The sequence below is a fragment of the Cricetulus griseus genome, assembly GCF_003668045.3.
Source record: "Cricetulus griseus strain 17A/GY chromosome 1 unlocalized genomic scaffold, alternate assembly CriGri-PICRH-1.0 chr1_0, whole genome shotgun sequence".
Taxonomy (NCBI): domain Eukaryota; kingdom Metazoa; phylum Chordata; class Mammalia; order Rodentia; family Cricetidae; genus Cricetulus; species Cricetulus griseus.
The window spans coordinates 184,596,989-184,609,264 of NW_023276806.1; positions in this window are offsets into that span (position 1 = coordinate 184,596,989).

Here is a 12,276-nt window from a genome sequence, read left to right on the forward strand (position 1 = left end):
AATCCGTTTGGGCTACTTTAAAAATATGATATACAATGCAGATTATATATAGCATGGATTTGTTTCTCACAGTTCTGGAGGGTGAGAAGCCCAAGGGAAGATTAAGGTGCAGACATATTTAGTGCCAGATGGCAGACGGCTTTCACTGGAAGAGCTTCCTGCAGCATTCTCCTGTAGTAGAAAGCACTGGTAGTCAGGTAATAAAGCTTCTGTATTCTCTAGTTCATCTAGAAACATCAGACTGTGTGCACGGTACTTTACAGTCCTCTAAAAACTCAGTAAAAGATATGCAATGGCAAGGCGGTGGTGGTGTCGCCATTAATCCCAAAGTAGAGGCAGGTGGATCTCTGTGAGTTCGAGGCCAGCCTGGTCTACTAGAGCTAGGTCCAGGACAACTAGGACTGTTACACAGAGAAACCCTGTCTCAGAAAACAACAAACAACAAACAAATAAAAATATGTAGTGACTGCAATTATTTATTTTATTTTAAAAGACAAGATCTTGTATAGCCATGGCTTGTGTGGAACTTAACTATATAACCAACCTGGCCTTGAACTTACAGTGATTCCCCCTGATTCTGCCTCCCAAGGAAGGCATGTGTAAAAGTACATTCATAAAAGATAATCAGCAACATGATTTTGGAAGCTGAAAGACAAAGTAACAGCTGCATAGTAACTGAATGTCTCAGAAGAACTGAAACTTTACATTAGCTTCTGGCTAGGCTGAGGAGGAACCTTCCAAAGATGTTAAGTGATGACTGAGAACCCCATCTTTTTTGCTCCTGTCCCATGGTCCTGGCCAACAGGTGGTTCCACAGTATATCTCATGGCAGATGCCAACTATATCAGTCAGGGTTCCTTGAGATATTTGATTGCCTCCCTCCTGGAACACATTCATGGATCTTCAGACTCCGAGTTCAGTATCCTAATGAGAAAGAAAGAGGCCAAAACAAGCTAACTTTTGAAAATCAACTAGAAAGCAATAGAGATATGCAGGGAGAAGAAAATAAAAGCTATTCTCTTCAAAGATTTAAAGCTACTGAAATGTTATAAGACATTATAGACATTAAACAAGACATAGATACTAGAACTTTTGAAGTCCTGACCCCATGAACGTGGGTGTCAGTGAGAAGGCCTTGGAAATCTATGGGGCCTCTGGTAGTATATCAGTATTTATCCCTAGCATGTGAATGGACATTGGGAGTCCATTCCACATAGAGGGAAACTTTCTCAGCCTAGACACTCGGAGGAGGACCTAGGCTCTATCCCAAAGGATATTACATACTCTGAAGATCCCCCATGGAAGGCCTCACCCTCCCTGGGGAGCAGAAAAGGGATGGGATAGGGTGTTAGTGGGGGGAGGATTAAATTTAAAAATGGAAAAAATTCAGATAAAAATTAAAAATATAAGTAATGAAAAAACCTCCCATAAATCAAAGCAAGATTAAGGCATTAGAAAAGCAAGAGAATAAAACACAAGAGAGGTGCTGTCTAGTACAGGAAGTTTGGTGTCTGTATAATGGGAGTTCCAGAAAGAAAGCAAATGGAAAACAGAAGGAGGAAATTATCAAAGAAACAATTCAAGAAAATTTCCTGGAATGACAGGACATAACATTACAAAGTGAAAGGGCCTATTGAGTTCTAAGACAATGCATGAAAATAACCCTTCACTGAGACATATCCTTATGAAACCACAGAACCACACAGACAAAGTATATTGTAAAAGCTTTCAAATAAACAAACACAAGATTCTGAGTAGAACTGGATACAGAATGGCTTTAGACTTCTCAGCAGCAACACCAGATGACAGAAAGGAATACAAGGGAATCATTGTTGATCTAGATGCCATGTAGACAAATTATTCATTGAGTGAAAGAATAATAAAGCTGTTTCCACACACTAAAGGTAACCAAAGTAACCTCACAGGCCCATTTCTGAGACAGCTTTTAACAGGTTTGTTCAAATGAGAAAATATAGAATCCAAGAAAACAGGGTTCTGACATAGCACTGTTGGAATGATAAGATTTGCATTTTCTTAAAATTACTCCAGTGCATTACAAAGAATTAAAGGGAGGGGGAAATGGTGCTGAAGTGTGTATAAGGAAGCCATTAGTTGTCAGGAGGCTGAAATCTGGGCACAAAGTGATAATTAGCTTAAACTCAGGTGTGGTGGCAGGGTTACATGAAGATTTGTGATTATTTGGAATCTGGGATGGAAGAAAGGGTACTCAAGATTGACACTGCATATTCTGAGTTGGACAAGAAGTACTGATGGGGTATAGTCTGGAGGAAATGATTTTAGAGTTAGGTATCCAAGGCCATCAAAAATGTGAATCTGGAGCTCCAGAGATAGCAAGACTAGAGAAGTGGATTGGGAATTAGCATGAGAAATGGCAACCACAGACTACCTAACAAAGCTCTCAATACCAGTCATAAGAAACCACCTTTCCAGTGGTTGGTCTGGGAAGTAAGTGCAGTACTCCCAAAACAACATAGGCAATTGCTGTTGCACTTGGATCCCTTCTAGAGATTGAGAAAGTAAGTCCCCATGGCTAAAGACACCATGCACTTTGAACACAGGACCCAGAGAACCTGAGTTAGACTGGACTTGAAAGTCTCTTCCTTGAGGATTAGCTTTCATATTAGTCAAAGATGCTCTGCAAGCTTCAAAGAAAGGAAAACACCAGGAATGAGGCTCCTAGATGGGTATCCAAAGCCAAGTGTTCAGCCTGCAAATCATATACATACAAGTAACACTAAAGGGACTGAGCAGGTTGTGTTCATATATGTATGTATGTATGTATGTATGTATGTATGTATGTGTGTATGATGTATAAATATACACATATACATATATATAACAATATATATACATATATATTGTATATATATATATATATGTACAAAAAAGGGTCATGATTTTAAGAGAGAGCAAGGAAGGATACATGGGAGAAACCAAAAGGACAAGGGGAAGTTGGAAACAATTATATTTTATTTTAATTTTTAATAAAGAAATGGCAGCTAAAGTTCTAAAGGTGTGTGAGATTGCCCATGGAGTCTTGTAAACAGAGATTAATGTCTGCATGTCCATTGTCTAGAATTAAAAACAGGCACAAAGAGATATCTATACATTCCATGATCATAGCAGTATTTTCCACAAAGGGTGGTACATATACATGAAATAATACTATTCATCTTTTAGAGGAAGAAAGCTGATATATGCTAAAATGTGATTGATAATGAAAAGATTATGCTGAGGACAATATAAGTCAGAAAAAGACGAATGCTCCTTAGTTCCAAACATATGGGGTACTTGAGTAATCAAAATCATAAAGATAAATAGTAGAACTGTGGGTGCCAGGGTCTAGGAGGAGGGAGCCTGGGAAAGATATTTAATAAGTACAGAGTTTGAATTTTACAGAGTAAAGAGTTATGAAAGTAGACAATGATAATGATTGTACAACATTGCCATATTTGATAGCTCTAAATTCTATATATAAAAATGTTCATTAGTTTTTATTTTATATTTGACAAAATGGAAAAAATGGGTGGGGATGGGGCTTGTAGAGAATTCAACACCCAAGGAAGACCTGGAAGGAATATAAAGGAAGATGAAGAAAGGAGAATGACAGGCAGCCCTGGGAGGAATATAAAGGAAGATGAAGAAAGGAGAATTCCAGGCAGCCCTGGGAGGAGCGGAGACAAAGACAGTGGGAGTTAGAGGAGAGAATGTTGAAGATACATAGGATACCCACAGTGAACCAAGATAGGTATAAGAGACAAAAAGAAATGGATCTTAGGAACCTTAGCCTGAACTCTGGGGTGACTGAGTATGTAAGTAGTCCCTGTAACCACAGATAATAATGACATTTCCTCAAGAACTTCCTGTGGATCAGACACTATATACTTCATCTCATCTGATCCATGAAGTAACTCCACTTTCATGAAATAGATGCTGTTCTTAATATCCATATCTTTTAGATAAGGAAACCCAGTCGGGAGGGGCTCGTCTCACAGGAGCAAAGCTGGGAAACAGGCATCTGACTCCTGAGGACAAATTCATGAGCATTGCACTCATCTTCCAAATGATTTGCTCCAAATAACACAATTCACTCATTCGTTCAGCAAGCCCACTAGGGACTGATCCAAACACTGGCCATGCAAAGCAAAGCGCTTTGCTTGACATGGTGGGATTCTCTGGAGGAGATCTCAGCAAGCAAACTTTAAAATGTGTGTGTGGCGCCAGAGCTTGAGGCAGTGAACAGGAAGAAAGTGGAGTGACTAGATGAAGAGTGGGTAGAGAAGAAGGCAGTAGAGAAAAATCTGAATGACTCCCAGGTTTGTGACTTGAGAAGATTGAATCCAGGCTAAAGGAACAGGAAGTCCCTTGACCCTGAGGTGACGATGAACTTGACTCAGCAACAAGCCTGGGGCAGAGGCAGAAAGAGAGCAAAATTGAGAGGCAATGAAATTAGCCAGAGCTGTACCACCTACAATCTCCCGTGGTGGGAGGTATTTGAAGACTTGTGTGCAGAATAAACCGTGATTCACACTCTACCAACCGTGGTGGTGTCCAGACTCTGCATCCTGTGACCTTCGCCCCTTTGCGCTGTCATGTGTCTTCTAAGCGTTTGAAATGTGAGTGGTCCAACTGTTTTATGCATACAAAATATGCTAGGTTTCAAAAACAGTACAGAAAAAGGAATGTAAACAAATGCTTATGTTCACTATGTGTTTGAAATGAAAATATTTTACCCATGTTGCTTTAAGTATAGTGTGCATTCTCTCTCTCTCTCTCTCTCTCTCTCTCTCTCTCTCTCTCTCTTTCTCTCTGTGTGTGTGTGTGTGCGTGTGTGTGTGTGTGTGTGTGTGTGTGTGTGTGTGCATGTGTACATGTAATGTAGCTACCAGCAAATTTGAAATTAAATATATGGCTCTAGTTCTATTTCTACTGGCCAGCATTGGTGTGAACAACTTCCCCTTGGGTTGACAAGTTGTTCTCAACATCAGAAAGCTATGACAACTGGAGTAACATGTGTAGGGCCGTTGAAAAGTCTTACAAGAACATATTATGAAATACCTTACATTACTGAGATGATAATCATCCAAAAAATGTACTGGTTCCTTATAGGCCAAAGATAATGTTAAAGTCTGGGTTGTGGTTTTGTGTTGTTGTTTCTACACGAGTGATGAGGTTTCTGTAATCATCTGCCCACTCTGTTTCCTCCTTGCTCTTCCTTGTATCCCTTGCAACAGAATTTTTAAAGCATGGCCCAAGTCAAGAATATAGTTCTCAGAGTTTTTCTGTGTTGTGGGCAATTAAGGCAGATGCTCACAAGGAGCCAAATGCAGAGTCTATAGAGTGTTTAACCACACTGTGAGTAAGTCTATACACACACACACACACACACACACACACACACACACACACACACACACACACACACACACACACACACTAAGACTCGGGGACCATTTCAGAAGCTGGGGTTGGAAGGGTGTATAAGAGCCAGAGGTCCGGGAGGACCCAAGCTGACATAGTGTCTTCTGAACATGACAGGATCACCACAGTCGTGCTTGTACATGACCTACACAAGGTCAATCAGTCAGCATTCTAACAGGGATAAGGGATGTGTTGATAAGCGCCCACCCCTAGCTGAGGGGCTACAGACAGTTGATGGCTTTCGGAGAAGGAAGAGTCAGTTTTCTTTAAGGGTGCAGCCACTGGCAGGTTAATCATACTTCTGGGGCAGCAGCGCAAACTGGATTCTGTGGGTCATTAATAAAAACAGCTGGGCATTGGTGGTGCATGCCTTTAATCCCAGCATTCAAGAGGCAGAGGCAGGCAGATCTCTATGAGTTCAAGGCCAGCCTGGTCTACAGAGTGATTTCCAGCACAGCCTCTAAAACAATACAGAGAAACCCTGTCTCAAAAAAAAAAACAAAAAAAAACAAAAAACAGAGGACTCATGGTTGGGTGGAATGGGAGAGTTGAGGGTGGATCTGGAGTTGGGGAGACTGTGATCAAATATTGTATGCATATATGAAAGTCTGGAAAATTAATAAAGGTGTGTTTTTAAAGGACTATAAATCTCTAGCCTTGGAAATTTTTTGTCTCTGCAAAGCTCTCTGTACAAATTTGAATCTCAGATATTTAACATGATATTGTTATTATCTGGTCTACTCAAGCAAGAAGATTCCAAATGCCAGTAATTATATCTGTAATCTTAATTACATAATCTTAATTGTGGTCAATTAGAGTGTTCTTATATTTTAAGAATTTGCAACATGTTCTAATTTAGAAATTTTTCTTGGTGGATTTATGGAGTCCAAAAGTGCTATAACTCGGTGATATTTTAAATTACTCACAACAGCTCTGTAAAAATGAAATTATAAGAGGAATTAGGAGTGACCTTTAATAGCAATGAGGAAGTAGAAGCAGCATGTAGGGACTCCTTCAGCTCTTTGCCTTCTGTCCTAGCTGCATTCTGTTGCTGTGATAAATACTCTGACCTAAAGCAATTCAGTGGAATAAAGTGACAATTTCAACTTGTAACTCCCAGGTCGCAATGTGTCACTAAGGAAGACAGAGAGGATCACAATGCAGAAATCATGGAGGAGTGCTGCTTGGTAGCTGATCTCTGCTCTTACAGGCTCGTGTTTAGCTAGCTTTCTTATATACCCCAAGGTTGTATCCAGGAAACGGCACCACCTACAGTAGACTGCCCCCCCATCACTTACCACAAAACAACTTCTCATAGACATGTCCATGGACCAACCTTCGGGAGATGATTTCTCAGTGACTTTAGATGTGTCCAGTTGTCAGTTAATGTTAACTAGAACATGTAGGTTCCTGCATCTCCCTTCTTTTCCTCACCTGTTCTGCACGTGGCAGGCCTTCATTCTAAATTTACATCCACTATCACTGTGTTCTGAACTGTCTCTCCCTCCTTCCATCCAAGAACTGAGTTGCCTTCCTCTTCTCTTTCTGTGTGTCATAAGTACCCATCCTATTTAGTCTTCTTCATGAACAAAGGAACAATAGCATCAACTATATTAACATCTCTAGAAAATAATATATTTGTCCCAGACACTACTACTGCTCTTAATTGTAATGTTCATAATAATGGGTCAAAAAAGAAGGAGGAAGGGAAGGTAAAGGGGAGGAAGGGATGGTGGGAGGGAAGGAAGAAAGAAAAGTAGGAAAGGAGGGAGGGAGGGAGGGAGGAAGAAAAAAAGGAGGAAAATGGAAGGGGTGTTAATATAAAAATACAATAAATTTAAAGCTCTAATTGCCTTTTTAAGTTTCTTTCTTCAGTGACTTGAGGATTTTTTGGTTTTGTGTTTTTGTTTTTTATAATAACTTGGATATATATATATATATATATATATATTATGTAACTTGGCTAGAGTTACCCCAAGATATTTTATATAATTTGAGGCTATTATGAAATGTGTTGTTTCCCTGATATCTGTCTTAGTCTGTCCTTTGTACATACATGGGCTACCGATTTTTGTGAATTGTCTTCTTTCTCTAGCTAATACTTCAAGTACAATATTGAATAGTATGGAGATAGTGGAATGCCCAGCCTTCGTCCTGATTTCAGTGGAATTTGCTTTGAGGTTTCCTCCATTTAAGTTGATGTTGGCTATGGGTTTGTTGTACACTGCCTTTATTATATTGAGGTATATCCCTTAAATTCCTAATCTCCCCAGGACTATTATCATGAACGGGTGTTGAATTTTTGTCAAAGAATTTTCTGCATCTAATGACATGATCGTGTTCTTTTTGCCTTTCAGTTTGTTATATGATGGATTTTATTTATCAATTTGCAGATGTTGAACCATCCCTGCATCTCTTCACTAAGTAGGATGAATCCTACTTGATCATGGTGGATGATCTTTTTGATGTGCTCTTGGATTCAATTTTCAAGTATTTTCTGGAGAATTTTTGCATAAATGTTCATAATGGAAAATTAGTCTGTGACTCTATTTGGTCTTTATGTGATTTGAGTGTCAATGTAACTGTGACCTCATAAAACAAATTGATCAATGTTCCTTTTGTTTCTATTTTGTAGAAAATTTGAGGAGTATTTGTATTAATACTTCTTTAAGAGTCTGGTAGAATTCTACTCTAAAATCGTTTGTCCATGGGATTTTTTTTTTTTTTTTTTGGTGTTGTTTGGGAGACTATTAATTGCTGCTTCTATTTCGGTGGGGTTTATATGTTTGATTGAATTAGTTAACTGATCTTGATTTAACTTTGGTAAGTTAACATTTTCTTTTAGATTTTCAAATTTGGTGGAATATAAGTTTTTTTTTAAAATTCCTTATGATTCTCTGGATTTCCTAAATTCTGTTGTTATGTCCTCTTTTCATCTCTAACTTTATTTTGATATCCTTTTAGTTAGTCTGGATAAAGGTTTGTCTCTCTTACTGGTTTTCTCAAAGAACCAACCCTTTGTTTTATTGATTCTTTGTATCATTTCTTTGTTTGTTTCTATTGTATTGATTTCAGCCCAAATTTCATTATTTCCAACCATCTGCTCTTTATGGGTGTGATTTCTTGTTGTTTTTGTTGTTCTAGAGCTTTTTAGGTATGCTGTTAAGATACTGGTATGAGATCTCTCCATTTTTTAAAATACAGGCATTTAGTGTCCTGAACTTACTTCTTAGAACTGCTTTCATTGTGTGCCATAAATTTGGGTGTGTTGTGTTTTAATTTTCAGTCAATTCTAGGAAGTCTTTAATTTCTTTATTAATTTCTGTCTTGACTCATTTTTCAGTTGTTCAGTTTCCATGAATTTGTAAACTTTCTATTGTTTCTCTTATTGTTCATATCAAGCTTTAATCTATGGTGATCCCATAGGATGCAGGCTATTATTTCAATTTTCTTGTATCTGCCGAAGGTTGGTTTGTGTTTGAGTATGAGGCCAATTTCGGAGTTCATGAGGTGCTGAGAAGACAGTATATTCTTTTGTGTTTGGTGAAAAGTTCTGTAACTATCTGTTATGTCCATTTGGTGTATAATATCAGTAGGCTTCAACATTTCTCTTTTTAGTTTTTGTATTGGCAAGAGTTGGGTACTGAAATCTCCCATTATCTCTGTGTGTGGGCCAATAGGTGATATAAGCTATTTGTATGTATGTATGTATGTATGTATGTATGTATGTATGTATGTATGTATATGTAGTATGGACTTGGAATCCTTTGTGTTTGGTGCATAGATGTTAAGAACTGCAATGTCCTCTGGATGGATTTGTCCTTTGATGAGTATGTAGTGTCCTCCCCTCTCTCTTATAATTAGTTTTAGTTTGAAGTCTATTTTGTCAGATATTAAAATAGATATACTAGCTTGCTTCTTAGGTTCATGTGTTTGTAATATCTTTTTCTATTCTTTTACCCTTAAGTGATATCTAGCCTTGATGTTAAGGTGTGTTTCTAAGATGTAGAAGGATGAAGGATGGATACTGTTTTCATATACATTCTGCTAGCCTGTTTTTTTTTTCCCCCCGGGGATGGGGTGGGATGGGGGTGTTTGAAATGAATGACATTGAAAAATATAAATGACCAATTTGTTGATTCCTGTTACTTTTGTTTTGTGTGTGTGTGTGTGTGTGTGTGTGTGTGTGTGTGTGTGTGTGTGTGTGTGTGTGTGTTTCCCCTCTTTTGATTTGCTAGTCTGGTATTATTTACAATTTGTGTTTTGTTTGGTATGGTTAATTTCAAGTTTGGGTTTTCCTTCTAAAGCCTTCTTTAGTTCTGAATTGATATTGCCTAAATTTGGTTTTATCATGGAATATCTTATTTTCTTTATCCATTGTGACTGAAAGTTTTGCTGAGTATAGTACCCTAGGCTGGCATCTGTGCTCTCTTGGAGTCTGTATAACATCTGTTCAAGCCCTTCTGGCTTTCAGAGTATCCATAAGAAGTCAGGCATAATTTCTAATAGGTCTGCCTTTATATGTTACTTGGTCTTTTTCCCTTGCAGCTTTAATATTCTTTGTTTGTTCTGTACATTTAATGACATTTAGTGTTGTGATTGCTATGTCCTGAGAGGAATTTCTTTTCTGGTCCAGCCTATTGTGGTACTCTGTATGCTTCTTGTACTTTGATAGGCATCTTCTTTTTTAGGTTATGAACATTCTCTTCTATGATTTCGTTGAAAATATTTTCTGTGACTTTGACTTTGACCTATTTCTTCTCCTTGTATTCCTATTATTCCTAGATTTAATATTTTCATAGTGTCCCAAATTTCCTGGATGATATGTGCCAGGTTTTTGTTTGTTTGTTTGTTTAACATTTTCTTAGACTGAGGTATTCATTTCTTATATGGTGTCTTCAAAGTCTGAGTTTCTCTCTTCTACCTCTTGGGTTCTGTTGGTGAGGCTTACCTCTGAGGTTCTTGCTCGAGTTCCTAACTTTTTCGGTTCCAAATTTCCCTCAGTTTTGGTTTTCTTTATTGATTCTATTTCCAGATCTTGAACAGTTTTATTCATTTATTTCCTGTGTTTGTTTGTGTTGTTTTTGTCATAGGCCTCAGATATGTTGCAATACTCGGGGCCTCTTGCAGTAGGGTTGCTGGGATCTAGTGGAGACATATTGTCCTGGTATTTTTACGATGGTGTTCAGACATCTGGGTTTGGGAAGATTATAATTCTAGGTGCTAATATCTGGTCTTCTCTTTGTGGGGTAGGTGTTTCATCCCTTGGTTTCTGTTGCCCTTTCTGGTTCTTAGGAGAGTGTGGTGGCTGTGTTGCCTGGTAGGAAATTCTTCTGGGGTCTTGATACTTGATACTTTACTCTGGCCACTGGGGGTTCTGAGTAAAATGTGTTTCTAGGTATTGGGAGATGGTGCTTAGGAATGGGAATGGGCTGGAAGAATAGGGATGGAAGAGGCCCACAGGAGGGAGGAGAACAAGATGTTGAACCAGGGTCTTCTTAGTCCTCTGGGAATCAAGGCAGAGAGTGCAGAGAGCTGATAGCATGTAGACTGTTATAGTGCTGGTGATGAGACTTGGGGATTGGATATGGTGGTGGGGGGTGGGGGATGAAGATGCAGTTAGCCTACATGCTTTGCTGGTCTCCTTGCTTCTCTGTCAGGCTTAGCTGGAAAGTTCCCCAGAAAGGCTGCTGGAGTTGGGAGCTGAGGTAATATAATGAGTAAGGAAGAAGGTTGGAGAAGATCTGATGGATCAGCTGGAGATGGGGGCAGAAAGGAGGAGGAGGCTGCAGCAGTTGGTCTGTTACAGGGGTGGGGCTGAGAGTAGGGCTGGGAGGAGAGGAGGAAAGGTGAAGGTCGGCAGTTAGCCCACCTACCTGTCTGGCTGAAGTGGCCTGCGGGTTCCCAGGGAATGGCTGCTGGAGTGGGGAGGGGGTAGCTCTAAAGCCATGAGGGGAGGGAAGAAAGTTTGGAGAAGAGCATCTACTTTGTACTTGAGGGCAGAGAGAAAGGGGAGGCTGCAGTAGATTGTCTGCTCCAAAGCCAGGTATGAGACTGTGGGATTCGATATGGAGGAGAGAAGGGTGAGGTGAAGATCCACAGTGAGCCCACCTGCTTCCCCCTAGTGTAAAACTTTTAAATTACACTTGTTTATTTAGCTATCTCTATCTATTGTTTGTTTGTTTATTTGTTTTGTGTGGCATGAGGGAGTGTATACCAGGAAGCAAGCATGGAGGTCAATGACAACTTGTAGAAGTTGCTTTCTTAATCTTTCCATCGTTTAGGACCTGGGATGGAACTCAGGTCATCAGCCTCAGGGGCAAACACCTTTACCCACAGAACCATCTCACTGGTGTGATGTGAGTGTCGGGTCTCCAATTGCCATTTAATTGTAATTTTCTAGAATTGGACAACACCTACAAAGTAGAGTAAATGTTTTGATGAGCTTTGTGGACGAGGTTAGGTCTAAAAAGCAGAGACATAGGAACCAAACAGCAGATGGGGCCTTTAAAGGCACATTCCTCTTAAGGGTCTTAGCAGAGGGGAATTTACCAATTGAGGCTGACACATTTGGGGGTTTAACTATTTAATTTCCTCTTCCCCCTCCCTTCTCCTCTCTCCACTCTTCCTTTATAAATTTTACTTGGCAGACATAAGAAAAAAGAAGTGAAGGGGAAAAAGTAAGAACAGTGTGTATTTTTGTCTCTAGCAAAGTCTTTGGGTCCCTTTCCCTTACTTCCGGTTTGCAATCTCATTGCAGACTACCTGGCCTGGCTCTGTCACCTTGTGTATCTACACCATTGGGACTTCAGGACACCCCTATCCCCCACCTAG